The sequence below is a fragment of the Nicotiana tabacum genome, chromosome 20, assembly GCF_000715075.1.
Source record: "Nicotiana tabacum cultivar K326 chromosome 20, ASM71507v2, whole genome shotgun sequence".
Lineage (NCBI taxonomy): Eukaryota > Viridiplantae > Streptophyta > Magnoliopsida > Solanales > Solanaceae > Nicotiana > Nicotiana tabacum.
The window spans coordinates 111,169,270-111,184,392 of NC_134099.1; positions in this window are offsets into that span (position 1 = coordinate 111,169,270).

Consider the following 15,123-nt stretch of genomic DNA (forward strand, 5'->3'; position numbering starts at 1 on the left):
TTCCTCCGACCCATATATAGTATCTGCCGGTTGGAAGGTCTGCTTCAGGTGAGGTATCGGGTGTTCCAGTGGGTAGTAGGGACCGCGCCATGGTGGCAACCAGTGATTGAACTCCTCCCAAGTGTACTCATACCCCAAACCACATGTAGTACCATGTTTCTTCAGCTTGACGGGTTTGGCGATTCCCTGGAGGTTTTTGCGAAGTCCCTTTCCAAGTTCGTATCCACACCAATTCAGGATACTTTCAATCTTGTTATCCCACTATTTATCTTTGTCTACAACGTTGACTCGCTCGATATGGTGGTATGTTTCTCCGCCTATTCTCCTTCTGCCTTTAATCATCGGGATGGTATGGCGACTATATATGGGGTTGCTACCATCGCCATGAATGATCACCTCTTGGTGATTCCATTCGAACTTCACTGCCTGATGCAGGGTCGATGCTACAGCTCCAGCGGCATGGATCCATGGTCATCCCAACAGCAAATTGTAGGATGCTGGGACATCTATCACTTGAAAGTCAACGTCGAACCAAGTTGGCCCCATTTGCATGCATAGGCTGATCTCTCCGATAGTAGACCTTTGGGACCCATCGAAGGCTTTGACATGGATGGCCCCATCTTTGATCTCGTGCAGGCTCTTTCCCAATGTTCTGAGAGTTATCAACGGACGGATGTTGAGGCTGGAGCCTCCATCGATCAAGACTCTAGTGATGAAGTAATCCTCGCATTGCACGGTGATGTGTAGGGCCATGTTGTGACTCAGTCCTTCCGGCGGCAGTTCATCTTCGTGGAAGGTGATTTTGTGGCTTTCTAGTATTTGTCTTACCATATTTGCCATTTCGCCCCCACTTATATTGTTGGGCACATAAGCTTCGCTCAATATCTTCATCAAGGCATTTTTGTGTGCGTCCGAGCTCTATAGAAGAGCTAGGATGGAGATCTGTGCCGGTGTTTTGTTCAACTACTCAATGACCAAAAACTCCTTAGTTTGTATTTTCTCCAAAGATCATCAGGACCAGTTTCAGTAGTCTGTCCTGAGGCTTGCTTACTGGACTCAGCTAGGTGCTCTAGAGTGTAAACCCTGCCTGTTCTGGTCATACCCTGCGCGGCAATTGCTTCTCCCTTCTTGGTCTTCCCTTTCCTCCTTGCTTCAGCTGTATAATCCCATGGTATGGAATTGGAGTGGAATGGTGTTACGTCTGACATTGCTACAGGAATGGGTACCCTCGGTGGTAACACAGCAATGTCAAAGAGTATAGGTGCCTTTGGAACCCCAAACTCAACCTCAATTGGCTCGGCCACCTTCGCAGAAGAAGGTGCTTCAAATTCAAGAGGTATAGACATGTTTACTTCATCGCCCCTGGAGGGCTGGTTCTGTACAACAATCGAGTTAAGTGTGACTGTCGGTTTCTTTGGCTAATCATCCTCAGTAATCAATCCTATCGATCCCTTGGTGTCCCAGTCATCTTTGATATCGATCTTGTGAATGTCCCCACCTCTGTGATCAGGCAGAGGGTTGTCGTGGACATTAGGAGCAGGCTCCTTTGCAATGATAACCTTATTGTCGATCAGAGTTTGAATCTTGTCCTTCAACGAGCGGCACTCATCAATGGTATGTCCCTTCATGCCGGAGTGGTACGCACAGGTCTTATTAGGGTTGACCCACCAGGAAGGATTTTCTGGAGTTGTGGCAGGGATAGGGGAGACGTAACCATCAGCTTTAAGTTTCTCATACAATTGGTCAATTGGCTCAGTGATGGTTGTATATTGCTCGGGAGGTCTGCGGTCAAAATTTGGTCTGGGTCTAGGGAAATTTTGGCGAGTGGGAGGTGATTGGTAGTGAGGGGGTTAGGCATTATAAGCTTGGTAAACAGGTGCAGGTTGAGAGTAGTTGGGTGAAGTGGGTTGATATGCGGGAGATGGAGATGATTGGTAAACGGGTGGTGGATTTTGGTAAGAGGGTGTGGGTTCTTGGTAATTCGGGATAGGCTGATATATAAGTGGAGGTGACGGGTAGGTGTGGTATTTTAGTGGTGATTTGGCTCCCTGTGCGACCATCACGGCATTGACATCCTTCTTCTTGGACGTGACACCAGACTGTAAAGCCTTGTTGGTGGCCTGCAATGCTTCAAGATTAGTAACCATACCATTCTTAATGCCTTCTTCAATTCTTTCTCCCAGCTTGATGATATCGGAGAATTTTTGGCCCTCGATCAGCATCAACCTCTCATAATATTATGGGTCTTGAGCCCGGATGAAGAATCTGTTCATCTGTTCCTCTTCTAAGGCCGGCCTGACCTTAGTATCCTCTGATCTCCAACGGGTAGCATACTCGCAGAATGTCTCGGTAGGCTTCTTCTTCAGATTCTGGATGTAGAATACATCCGGTGCATTCTCTGCATTGAATCGGAACCTATCCATGAAATCTGATGCCATACCTACCTAGCTCATCCATTTCTTGGGGTCCTGACTTATGTACCAGGATAAAGCTTCCCCCTTCAAGCTTCTCATGAAGAGTTTCATACGGATTTTCTCATTCCTTCCGACTCCGACCAACTTATCACAATATGTTCTCAAATGGACTCTGGGATCTCCCGTGCCATCGAACATTTCGAACTTGGGAGGTTTGTATCCTTCCAGAAGTTCAACATCTGGCTGAATGTAGAGGTCCTCATAATTCAGCCCCTCTATGCCTTTGTTTCCTTCCATGCCCTGGACTCGGCTGGTCAATTTCTTGAGTTCTGCTGCCAAGTTTCTGATAAGAGAGTCCTTGTCATCACACTCAGGTGCACTTGGGATTGGTTGAGTGTAGTGGGGTATGGTATCTATGTAGATGGGAGTGTTGTGGGGGTGGTCATTTGTGGTGTTTAGTGGTTCAGGAATGGGTAGTGGAGTATGGTATGTGTTGCAATGTTGAGCATGGGTGGGTTGCATCTGGGGTTGTGGGATGTTCTATGGAGGTGCGGGATTTTGAGCATTTGGGAAGTTGACATCAGGAGCGGTGAGAGTGAATGATAAATTTGCCAAGATCCAAACTTGATCCAGTTCTTCTTGGAACTTCAACAGTTTCTGCTCAAGTTGGGCAACAGTTTCCTTAGCAACCGGGGTACCCTGAGGAATCTCAATTCTTTCAATTTCCTTTCTGGCGCTTGAATCCCCCATTCTACCTTTGCTCTTGTTTCGGATAGGACTCGGAGGAGGAGGAGGTGGAGGGCCCTTGGATCTCGTACTGTATGATGATGGTACCAGAGTGCATGAACTAACCTTTTGAGGAGGGGAATAAAAATAAAGAAAAACAAAAAGGTAACAAGTTAGTGCAGGTTATGAGAAGAAAATTTTTACAATATTTAAACACATTGTTCAAAAATATAAATCGCGTCCTAATTTGGGTGCCTCGTTGTGCCTGAGGTAGGCCTAGCAACAAATTAGCTTGGAGAACTTATAATGCTAAGTGCCTCATTTTATTGATAAAAATAAGACGAATCCCAAAACGACACTAAAATAGCGGAAAGTAAAAATGTCACTAATGGCCATTGGCCTTATTACATTAAAAGCGAAAAGAAAGACTCCTAACTACTTGGTCCCAGAAGGACCTTCTGCAGGTTGAATGTTCTCGTTGATCAAGTCCTCCAGCTCGCGCAGATTTTCCAGTAAAAATGCTATCGCCAGACGTTCTCCTTTGCCTTCCTCAATATTTTGACAGTCGATGAGTCTTTTCCTCACTTTCCGTTCCAATTCCAGCAAGATGTACTCCAGGTATTCTAGCTTCTCACTAGCCTTGGTGACTCTCTCTTTCCATTCGTTGATTTGGTTGCTCGATGGGAGGTTTCTCCACCAAGTCTGCAAGAGTGAAGGTATGTTTACCATACCGAAGTCAGAAACTTTGTCATTCATTTTCTGCAAAACAAAAGGGTTAAGACCTCACACCCACCGGACTCGACTATTTAATACCAATAATAAGCATAAAAAGCATTTAGTTCTCCAAATAAATGCACAGAACATGTAGGTGTCCGTTTGGGTTTCAGGGAAACCCGATGGACTTTGGACAAGGCTATATTAATGAGTCATTATGTGGACAACATGACTGACTCGGCTATGTTTGACCATGATGCATACACAGTTAGACAAAGTAAGGTTTCTATTGGGGTATTAGACACCAGGTACCCTTGAGCGGACAATTCAAGAGGGAAAGGCACGGAACCATCGACTGCACTGCTAATCGACTGGTTTTACCGTAAATACGCCTTTACCGAATTTAAAGGGTGATAATATTGGAAGAGCGCAACCACTCATTATAAGCGTTGCTACGGTGTTTGTTTGGCACGAGTGGAATATGATGTTGAAGATGCAGTTTACAAGAATGAAACAAATTGACATGTATTTTCACGTTCATAAGATAAATGATTACAATAATTGCAGTAATTACAACAACATTGAAATAAAGTAGTAAAGGAAATCAACTAAAAGAAAGAAAAGACATGAAGAGCCAAGTCAGTTTCGTAGTGAAAGAATAAAAGATAGTAAATAAAGCAATTAATGAGATAATAAAGTCACAAGCAACGTGCAATGGTAAAAGCCTAAAGAAAATCCTCAGCAGAGTCGCCATGCTGTCGATGCCCCCTTTTTCTCTAACCGTGGGGGTCAGAAATTGGGTATATGACATTGGGAGGACAACTCTATTCCCTTTCGAGAATTGGGTTTAGAAGTTGAAGAGTCTCCACCTAAAGAGTATAGTGCATTAGGACACTTTAAGAAGGGTTTGAGATGAAGAGACCAGAGATTAGGGTAAGGGCTAGAAATTATCCCGAGGGGAAGGTATTAGGCACCCCTTAAGATCCACTAGTGTGGTTCCCGACCATGTTACAATTGTGACTTTACAAGTAAACAATCAAGGCTTAAATAAGGATTTGCACATAACATTGCGACCAAGTTGAAAATTTTCGAAGGTAAGTAGAGAGGGCAGAAATTCATGAAAAAGAGATTTGAACAGTTGTACAAGAAGAGATGAAAGCAAATAAAGGAAGGGGAGTCCTAAGTTTATAATTAATATGGATCACTTCAATGCAATACCTAGCGATCACTCCTCAGAAGAGGGGTCGCACATGATATTAACGCATCGGTCATCATATCCATATCTACCCTTCCCACCTCGTTAAGGTATTTAAAGCGCGAAATGGTATCGTTACTTATTGCATGCTATTACCCGTCCCAATCCTATCAGTCCCGGAGGCATATGGGACTACTAATCCTAAAGGGGAGAGAGTTGGGGCTTTTGCGGATTTTCAAAAGGATAAAAAATCTAGGTGACAAGCTATAACAGATAGCAGTTAAAAGGGATACAAATAGCAGTTAAGGCTCAAGTTGGCCTCCTTATTCAAAGCAGCAGATTATTTAGCATGACTTACAAATACTGGTTCGGTCTGTATTAAACTTAACATAGGAAGGGTGGCTAACTTATCACATGTTTTTCAGATAAGAGGTCCAAATTAGGCCTGCTGCTGGTTGTAATTATCAAAAGTGATGCAATTATAAAATTTTACCCTAAGACTTGCCTAGGCATTAAACAGAACCTATAGGCATGATATCTATAAGTTTCGGAAATAAAGAAGTAGACTGATTGCAGAAAGGAATTGTCAGTTACAAAAACATAAGTTTTGTAGGTGCTTACGCATTATTGCTACTAATTTTAGACGAATTGGCGATTCAAGTTAGTTAATAGCTCCTATAGGCATGATTTCTAAGTGCCACTGATTTTAAACACTGTTATTATTATACAGAAATCCTATAGGCAGGTCATCTATATGCAAGTGGTTAGTTGTTTAAATCCTATAACAAGTTTTCCTAATGACGGATGCACATGCAAAATTGCAGAAAATCCTATAGACATGGTATCTATATGAAAGTGCAGAAAATCCTATAGGCATAGTATGAAAATGCAAAGTTTCAGTGATTTGTAAAACGCAGAACTTTTAGAGATAGTAATTCCTACAAGCATGATCTCTAGATAGGATACAGAATTTCGGAAATGATAACCCCTATAGGCATGACATCTAACCCTTGCATGCATAGTTCTCTGTCCTTTTCCACTATCCAACCTCAAATGTTTATTACAAGATTATTACAGACCAAAATTAATCAAAAAAATAAAATACATCCGAAATTAGAATTCCAACCAAGGAGGGCCTAATACAGACTCCCGGTCTGACATATGTAGTAAACCATCTTTCAAGGATCCAGGTTCTGAAGCCTTCTCTTATTTGGGATGTGTCAAAGTTCCAAGGAGCTTCAAGAGCTATAGGCAGTGCTTACACCCCAAACACGATTCCAGAGTTATAGTAAAGTGCAGTGCAGAAAAGCCAGCCCTTAGGCATCCAAGTTCAGAGGGAGCTCTAGGGTCCCAAAGCATGGCTTACCAGAGAGGGGAAGAACTTAGAACTAGGAATGAGTGAAAAGTGAAAGAGGGATTGGGGAGCCATAGCAAATGGTGGTCATACCCAGCCATAGGTGTTGACTGGCACACCCCTGACGATTTGTTTGGTCCAAACAAGTTAAGAGCAGACCTTAGAGGTCATACCTGAGTCCAGATGGTGATTAGGACACCACCAGACCCAAATCAGGCTCAGCATATAAAGGGGTAAAGGGATGTGGGAATTGATTCTAGTAAAGGGTTCAAAAGAACCTAGTTCAAAGTCATGGGCAACAATAACAGAGTGCTGTCATGGCTAGAACTGTACTCTTATACAAAGGAGTAAAGGGAAGGGAATCACATGAGAAGAGCACATACAGAGTTGCAGAAACATAAGGAAAGAAAGCATAACATACTAAGATGTAAACATATGGTAAAAGAGAGAGTATGACAGGCTAGGAAATAAACACATAGTTAAGGGGGCATTATTTAACTAAGAATGACATACCAGTTGCAAGTACTAGAATAGCAGAACAACAAAAGCAAGTAAACAGCCAGAAGTCAGCAGGAGCAAAATCGAGTCTTCAGCAAATACTTGAGAGTTCAAAGAGAACTCAAGAATGTTTCAGAAAGTAGAAAGAGAAGCAGCAGAGTGCTCAATACTAGAAGTTGAGAAAGTAGTAGTAGAGAAAGTATTGAAAAGTTCGAAGTCTTCTTTGTGTATATGTCCGTTTTAAGTGAAAAAGGGGTAGCCCATTTTATAGTGCAGAAGACAAGTGAGAAGAAGGTAAGAAAATAATTTTGAAAGTCAATCACACAGATTTCCCTTCAGCCAAGGGATTGATTTCAAACGGGCATGACAAATAATGAAAGGATTTTGATTTTAAATCTTTTCTAAGGCAGTATAACAGGGGTAAATACATGAAAATTCATTTAAGGAAATAGTTCAACATTACACGGTTTGGGCTAAATAAGGGAAGGCAATCAATCACAGCCAGTAAAAATCAAGGTTTGAGCCTTGGCATGAATGAATCCAACCAAGAAAAGGTGAAGAGAAACTTAATTTGAAGAAAATCATTAACAATCAATCATACCCTTTTGAAAAGGGACTCGGAATCAATCACAGGCTGGCCAAAGGCCTTTTGAAAGAAGAGAAAGTCATATAAAAACCATACAGAGACAAGGGAGAGTTGTTGCAACACTAGCAAAGAAATCAGAGTAGCAAGGAAAGTTAGGTTCATAGACTCAAAATGAGTCTTTGAAAGAGGGTCAGGGTTCTGAATGGAACCCTAGCCCAAGCACACAACCAAGCTTGTCAAAAACCTCCAACACTAGGGTTTTCTGACTCAAATCAGATACATAGGTGAAGGGCAACAAGTAGAATAGGCTCAATAGCCTCTCTCAGAAACTCATGAGAGAATAAGCAAACAGAGAGAACAACAAGTTGGAAACACAGGGAATACATTTAGGCAAAGCTTTGTTGCTTAAACAAGTTCAGGAGAGACAAGCAATACAGGTTTAGGAAAACAGCAGAAGAATCATGCTTAGGGCTTTAAACAAAAAATCCAGTGAAGGCAGACAAGGAGCAAAAGTTCAGTAAAAAATACAGGTAGAGGGATATGTGAGGGAGACACATAAAGCATGCTTATAGAACCCAGTAGGAGAAAGAACAAAACACAAAACAGAAGAACATGCGTAATAACGACAAAACACAAGAACATAGGAGAAGACATGCGAGGAAAGAACATAAGACATAAGAGAAAAACTCGTAAGAAACATGGCATATACGGATTCACACAAAGAAAAAAAAAAGGAGAAGAGACAGAAGTCGTTTTAAGATTTTTGAAAACCCTAAATCGAAACAGACTAGTTTTAAAAAAGAAAAATTGGGGAAAAGTTTTAAAAACTTCGAATATAACACAGATTTACCACAGATCTAAGAAAATAAAAGAAAAAGGAACCTCGAATAGCTTTAGGGTTCTCAGAAACCCCAGAAACGAGAAGGCTTGTAAATGGTCTGGTCTTGAACAGGTCTGAGCTATAGCTATGCTTTTTATGGCTCGAACACGTCGGAACGGAGCCGGAGAGGCCATAGGACCTCAGATTTGTGGAGGATCTGAACGGGCATCGTTGAGGTCGAACCTCAAAATCTTGAACAACCATGATTTGGGGGTGAAGGGAGGTGAGCATAGGCCGTCCATGGCCTGAGAAGCCATGGACTCCGGTGAGATTTGGTCGGAGAAGACGAGGAAGACGGCTAGGGTATTTGAGTGTTAGAGAGCGTTTGAGAGAAAGGGAGGGTTTGAGGGTGGCGGTCGAAGAGAAATGAGAGATAGGGTTAGGTCGTTCGAAATTAAAAAGGAAAAGAGGAATGAGGGTCGTTGATCATAATGATCAACGATCAGGATCTAAAGATACAAACAGACGGGTTTAGTTAATAGGTTAGGGGTCGGGTTAAATTTGAATTGGGCTGGTCCAATTTGGGCTTGAAATTGGCTGAGATTGAGATGGAATTGTGGTTAAAATTGAAATGAATTGAGGCTAAAATTGAAATAGCCAATTTAAAAGCAAATTAAAGGTACTGAGTTAATAAATAATATGTAAACCTTAATTTAAAATATTGGGATCAATTTATATTTAAGAAATACCAAACGAATTTGTAAAAATATGCAAAAAATCATGCCAACTATATCTGAGGTAATTATGAGAATAAAGTAAATTATTTTCCAAAATGACAAGTTTTGGGAATAACTATTGGGATTTTATGATGTAAAAATAGGCCATAAATTAGTTTAAAAATTATTAAAAATGCCAAAACCCTTTGGGGTGCTTATATATGCACATATATGTCATTTTGAAAATATATAAGGAAAAATTGGGTATCAACAAAGAGCAGTGGAGAGGTTGGCCCATGGAGGAGGCTACTTGGGAGACCGAGCGGGAGATGCAGAGCAGATATCCTCACCTGTTTGAGGCTTCAGGTATGTTTCTTGACTCGTTCGCGGACGAACGTTTGTTTAAGTTGGGGACGATGTGACGACCCGTCCAGTCATCTCATGAGTTACCGCTCTGTTTCCCCCATTTATGTTTCTTTTTGCTTTGTTTATCTGTGTTATGTGGTATCAGGTTGGTCAGATCGAATCCAAAATGATTTTGGTAAGGTTTGAGACACTTAGTCTCTTTTGAGAAAGCATGAGTTAGAAAAGTCAACTGGACGCTGACTTATGTTTTATAGGGCTTGGATGTGAGTTCCGATGGTTCGGATAGCTTGGGAGGTGATTTGGGACTTAGGAGCATTATCAGAATCAGTTTTGGAGGTTCGGAGTAGATTTAGGCCTGAATTGGCGAAGTTGATATTTTGGCAATTTCCGATTGGTAGGTGAGATTTTGATATAGGAGTTGGAAGGTAATTCCTAGAGTTGAAATAGTTTTGTTGTGTCATTTGGGATGTGTGTGCAAAATTTTAGGTCATTCAGACGTGGTTTGGTTGGGTTTTTGATCAAAAGCGGAATTCAGAAGATTTTAGAAAGTTTGGCTTGAATCCGAGGTGTTTTAGATGATTTGATGTTGTTTGAGGTGTTTTGAAGATTGGAACAAGTTTGAATAAGGTATTAGGATATGTTTGTGCTTTTGGTTGCGGTCCTGGGGGCCTCGGGGTGATTTCGGATGGTTGACGGGGAGTTTGAGGAATGTTTGCAGCTGCTGAACTTTTGTTGCTTCTAGTATTTCCGCACCTACGGATTGGGGACTGCAGGTGCGACACCACACGTGCAGGAGATCGGCCGTAGAAGCAGAAAAAGGGCTTGAGGAGCAGGAACCGCAGAAGCGGCTAAGAAGACTGCATCTACGGAGTCGCATATGCGGATAATGGATCGCAGATGCAAAAATGGGAGTTTAAGTGAGGACCGCAGATGAGGTGGTTTTTGACTGTAGATGCGCTTCTGCAAAAGCAGAAATATAGCCGCAGATGCGAAAATGTCTAGGCAGAAGGTGTAAATTGTGGCCTCGCGAAATTTGAGTTATTTCACCATTTTTGACTTCGGCCTTGGAGCTTTTTGGACGATTTGAAAGAGGGATTTCAACGGAACTTCATTGAGGTAAGGAATTTGGACCTAAAACTCGCTCCTATGCTATTATTTCACGGATTAGAGCTAGAAATTATGGAATTTAAGGGCTAAAATTGGGGAAACTGGGACTTGGAAAATTAGACCTTTGCTTGAGGATTTGAAGGACCATTTGAGGTCAGATTTTGGAACTTTTGATATGTATGAACTCGGGGGGAGATAAGGAATTTATTGATGTAAAAATTAGTGAATTTCAAGACGTGGGACCAGGGGTCGGGTTTTGGTAATTTCGGATTTTTTGGTATAGTTTGATTATTTTTGTTTGGGCTTCATACCCATAGCATATTTTGACGTCCTCATTCCGATTTTGGATAGATTCGACGCGAGTGGAGGCCGATTCGAGGGGCAAAGGCATCGCGAGCTAGAGATTTGACCTATTCGAGGTGAGTAATGATTGTAAATGATGTTCTAAGGATTTCAAACCCCAGATTTGCACATCGTAGTGCTATATTCAGGTGAGGCACACGCTTAATGACGAGCGTGGGGTCGTGCACTATTGGGGATTGTAACTTGGTCCGTCTCGATTGAAGATTTTACCATGTATTTGACTGAAATCTATTTGCTATCATCATTACTTGGGCTGAATTCCATATTTGGGCCTTGTGCCAACTATTTGAACCCTTCGGGAATTTTTAGTGGTATTTCCTCACTATTTTGACTTTACACTTGAACTCAGTCATGTTATATTTTACTGTTTTTGTACTCAGCCATGTTTACTCTGTTTTAACACTTACATGATTTTTAAATGATATTTTTGGGCTGAGAATCATGTTTTACTATTGCCCGAGTGGCTTGTAAGGATTTTGACTGAGTAAGGCCGAGGGCCTATGTTGTGAGGAAACATTTAATATTGATTATGAGGCTGAGGGCCTGAGATATGTACGCCACGAGTTGGCTTGATTGATATGAGGCCGAGGGCCCAGCGATGATGCCACGAGATGGATTCATATTGCGCTTGGACCGTAAGGGGCCCCTCCAGGAGTCTGTACACCCCCAGTAAGTGCGGGTACCCATTGTGATGTGAGATTGAGCCCGAGGGGCTGGTATTGTTCTGAGATGTTGCCCGAGGGGCGAATTTGTTGATACTGTGCCTGAGGGGCGAACCTTTATGTGTTTATTTTTCATAATTGACTGTCGATTACCTGATTAATTGTTGAAAAAGGTTTTTCATGAAGTAAATTTTGAGTTAAAGGATTTTGCCTATCTTTCACTGATTCACTGATTTTTAAATGGTTTTACTGCTTCATTATATAATGCTTTGTGTTGTACGTGATTTCTTGCTTTCAGTCTTTATTTACATTTGTTACTCACTGAGTTGGAGTACTCACTTTACTCCGTGCACCACGTATGTTGATTCAGGCGTTGCAGATCCTGCTAGTGCGAGTTGAGAGCTCCCGGCAGATATCGGAGTCTACGAGGTAGCTGCTTGACGTACGTAATCCCGTGTTTCTCTCTCTTTATCATTTTTATCTCTTATCAGACATTTGTAATAGTTTGCAAACTTTTCAGACTTGTATTGGGTTTTATAGAAGCTCATGACTAGTGACACCTCGGTATCAGACTGTGTTTGGGCTGTATTCTGCATATTATACTATTATTTGCTTAAACTTTGGTTTACTTATTCATGTTTAGACTGTTTCTTAAATGCTTAATTGGTAATAATCGGATAATGGGAAGTTTCGGTTGGCCTTATCTTGATGAGAGGTGCCATCACGACCGGGTCCGGGTTTGGATCTTGACATTAAAACAATAAGCACCAAAGTTACTAATAAGTGAAGTTTTCTTCTTGATCCTTGGGGTGCATCCTTATTTGATTATACCCAGAAATACACATCAAGGAAACACATCAAATCATATCCAGCCATGGCATCAATCTTTTGGTCGATATTCGTCAACAGGAAAGAGTCTTTAGGGAAAGCATTATTCAAAGACAGTAATCACGAAATAATCACGAAAAGGGTACAACTAAACACAGAGATAGCAACCGGAGATCTCCCAGGATACCGTTCTGTAGTCACCAAATATAAATATACAGTGGATCGCCCCGGTGCAGTCTCTTAGTCCAACTCATAATGCCCGAGGATCTACCAGAAATCTGATCCGTAGTACCAAATGTAAATATCTAGTACAACGGGAATCTACCGGGTGTAGTCACATAGTTCCAAGTAAATGTACAGGCGGATCTATCGGAATACAAATCCGTAGTCCCAAAGTAAACATGCAGGGGGATCTACCGGGATACTATCCCGTAGTCCCAAAGTAAACACACAACAACAACAACGAAGAATACACAATTCAATTCAAATTCCATACTAAGGTACAACAGGTACTTATAGCCTAGCATGCTGCACATAATCCAAATAAGGCAGTTTGAGCAAGTAAAGCAATTACGTCAATTAGACATGCTTCCCTAAGCTAGCAACAGGCTTAAATTGCAAGTATTATAAACAAGAAAAAGAAACACAATTAAAAGTACTAAAAAAAACTGGATTTTCAACAATTAGCACAAGTACGCACTCGTCACCTCACGTACAATGCATTTCAAATATCAATAATACCAAATCCTAAGGGGAGTTTCCCCCACACAAGGTTAGGCAAGCCACTTACCTCGAACCGGCTCAATAATCAACCTGAAACCACGTTCTTGCCACGAGTACTCGACTCTTAATGGCCCAAATCTATTCGATTCAATTGAATAATGTAAATAACACTTCAAGTAACTGATTCCACTAATAAATTCTAAGCTATTACGCGAAATTAGGTAAAATGACCAAAATGCCCTCAGGGCCCACGTCTTAGAATCAGGTAAAATTTATAATTCCAGAATCCTCATACTCTCATAAGTCTAACCGTATAAAAATTATCCAAATCCAATGTCAAATTCCCAATCAAAACGCAAAATTTAGGTCTAAGAACTCTTCTCCAATTTTCATCCAAATTTCGAAATTAAATGATGAATTCATGTTTAGATTAATGGGTTAGAATAAAAAAGGAGTTAAGAATCGTTACTCAATCGATATCTCTAAAAATCCCTCAAAACCTCGCTCAGATCCGAGCTCCTAAGCTCTAGTTTTCACAAATGGCTAAACCCTCGATTTTGAACGTAAACATTCTGCCCAGGCGCGTTCTTCTTCACGAACGTGAGACAACGGTCACGAACGCAATGCACTAAAGTTCCACTGGCCAGTCTCCCTCTTCACGAACGCGATGCCCGAGCCGCAAATACGATGGTCATTTCTCTTCTCCTACGAGAACACGAGACTGCCTTCGCAAATGCTTAGGCACAAGGTCCCACAGCCTCGTGAATGCGGGAGCTCCTTCACGAACGCAAAGCATTAATTCCTCACCAGCCCCATCTCCTCTTCGCAAATGCGACACCCCACTTGCGAACACGAAGAAGGAAACCAGAACTGACAGCTGCAATATTTTGCTGCAATTTCTAAGTTCCAAAAATGACCCGTTGAGCATCCGAAACACACCCGAAGCCCCTGAGACCTAAACCAAAAATGCCAATCAATCCTAAAACATCATTCAAACTTGTTCCAGCCTTCGGAACGCTCAAAACTCAAAGTATAAATCAATTCATTTTTTGTGAAAGAATAGTAAGAGTATAATTCCGGTTTTAATAATGAAAGACATATAATTTGTAAGACAAAGAAAAATATGCTTATGCTGTTATTCACAAGGGAAATCCTTAACCAAAAATCAAACTACTGGTCTTAACGCCCAAGCCCATTCGCCCAGACCCAGACTTGCTCAAGTGATACCTATATTGGGCCTTGTTACATGTCTGGCCCAACTCATGCTTCATTCAATCAATTTTGCAAATAATAAACTAGGTTTATTACAAAGAGGTCTCATGCTATAAACCAAACTAATAATCAAACGTAATCAAATCTTAAAATCAGAATATTCCAACAGTCCTTTACTAGTGAATGTCCCTGAATTTACAGAAGGAATTTTTTTTAACTAACAGTCCATCATTCCAACATTCCATTATAACTAACACCTAAAGCAAACAAAAGAAAAATTTCTCCTAACTTCAGGTTTTTCTCCTGCCACCAGATTCCTCAAACTAAAGCTTCAAACTTGCAAAAAATCAGTTGTATAGTTGTTTCTCACAAGTCAGCATTTCAACTTCCAGCCTTGAGATTGCTTGACTTTGTTGTCACTCACATACAAAACAGCCAAGGTAAAAGCAGGTTTCAGCATTTATTGAGATTCATTAACTAGCATGCTTTTAACCTAAATAATAAACAATCAGAGAGAGAGAGGAGACCATTTCAGCACTTGGATATCCATTTTAAGCAAAATAAATCTACCACATTTATACTAAAAGTAAACAAGTATCACTTGGAAAACTCATTCAGCATACACATTGGTTGTAATATTCACTAATGCTATATAACTTCAAAATAGAGATTATATAAGAGGAGGTGGGATTAATATTTTGTAGCAGCAAAACAAGTAGTAAACAAGGTGGAATACTAATCAGATTTTGAAGAGAGAAACAACCCAACAAAACCCAGCAGCAACAACAAAACCAAAACATCAACAATAAACCAAAATGTACCCAGAAATGCAACCAACG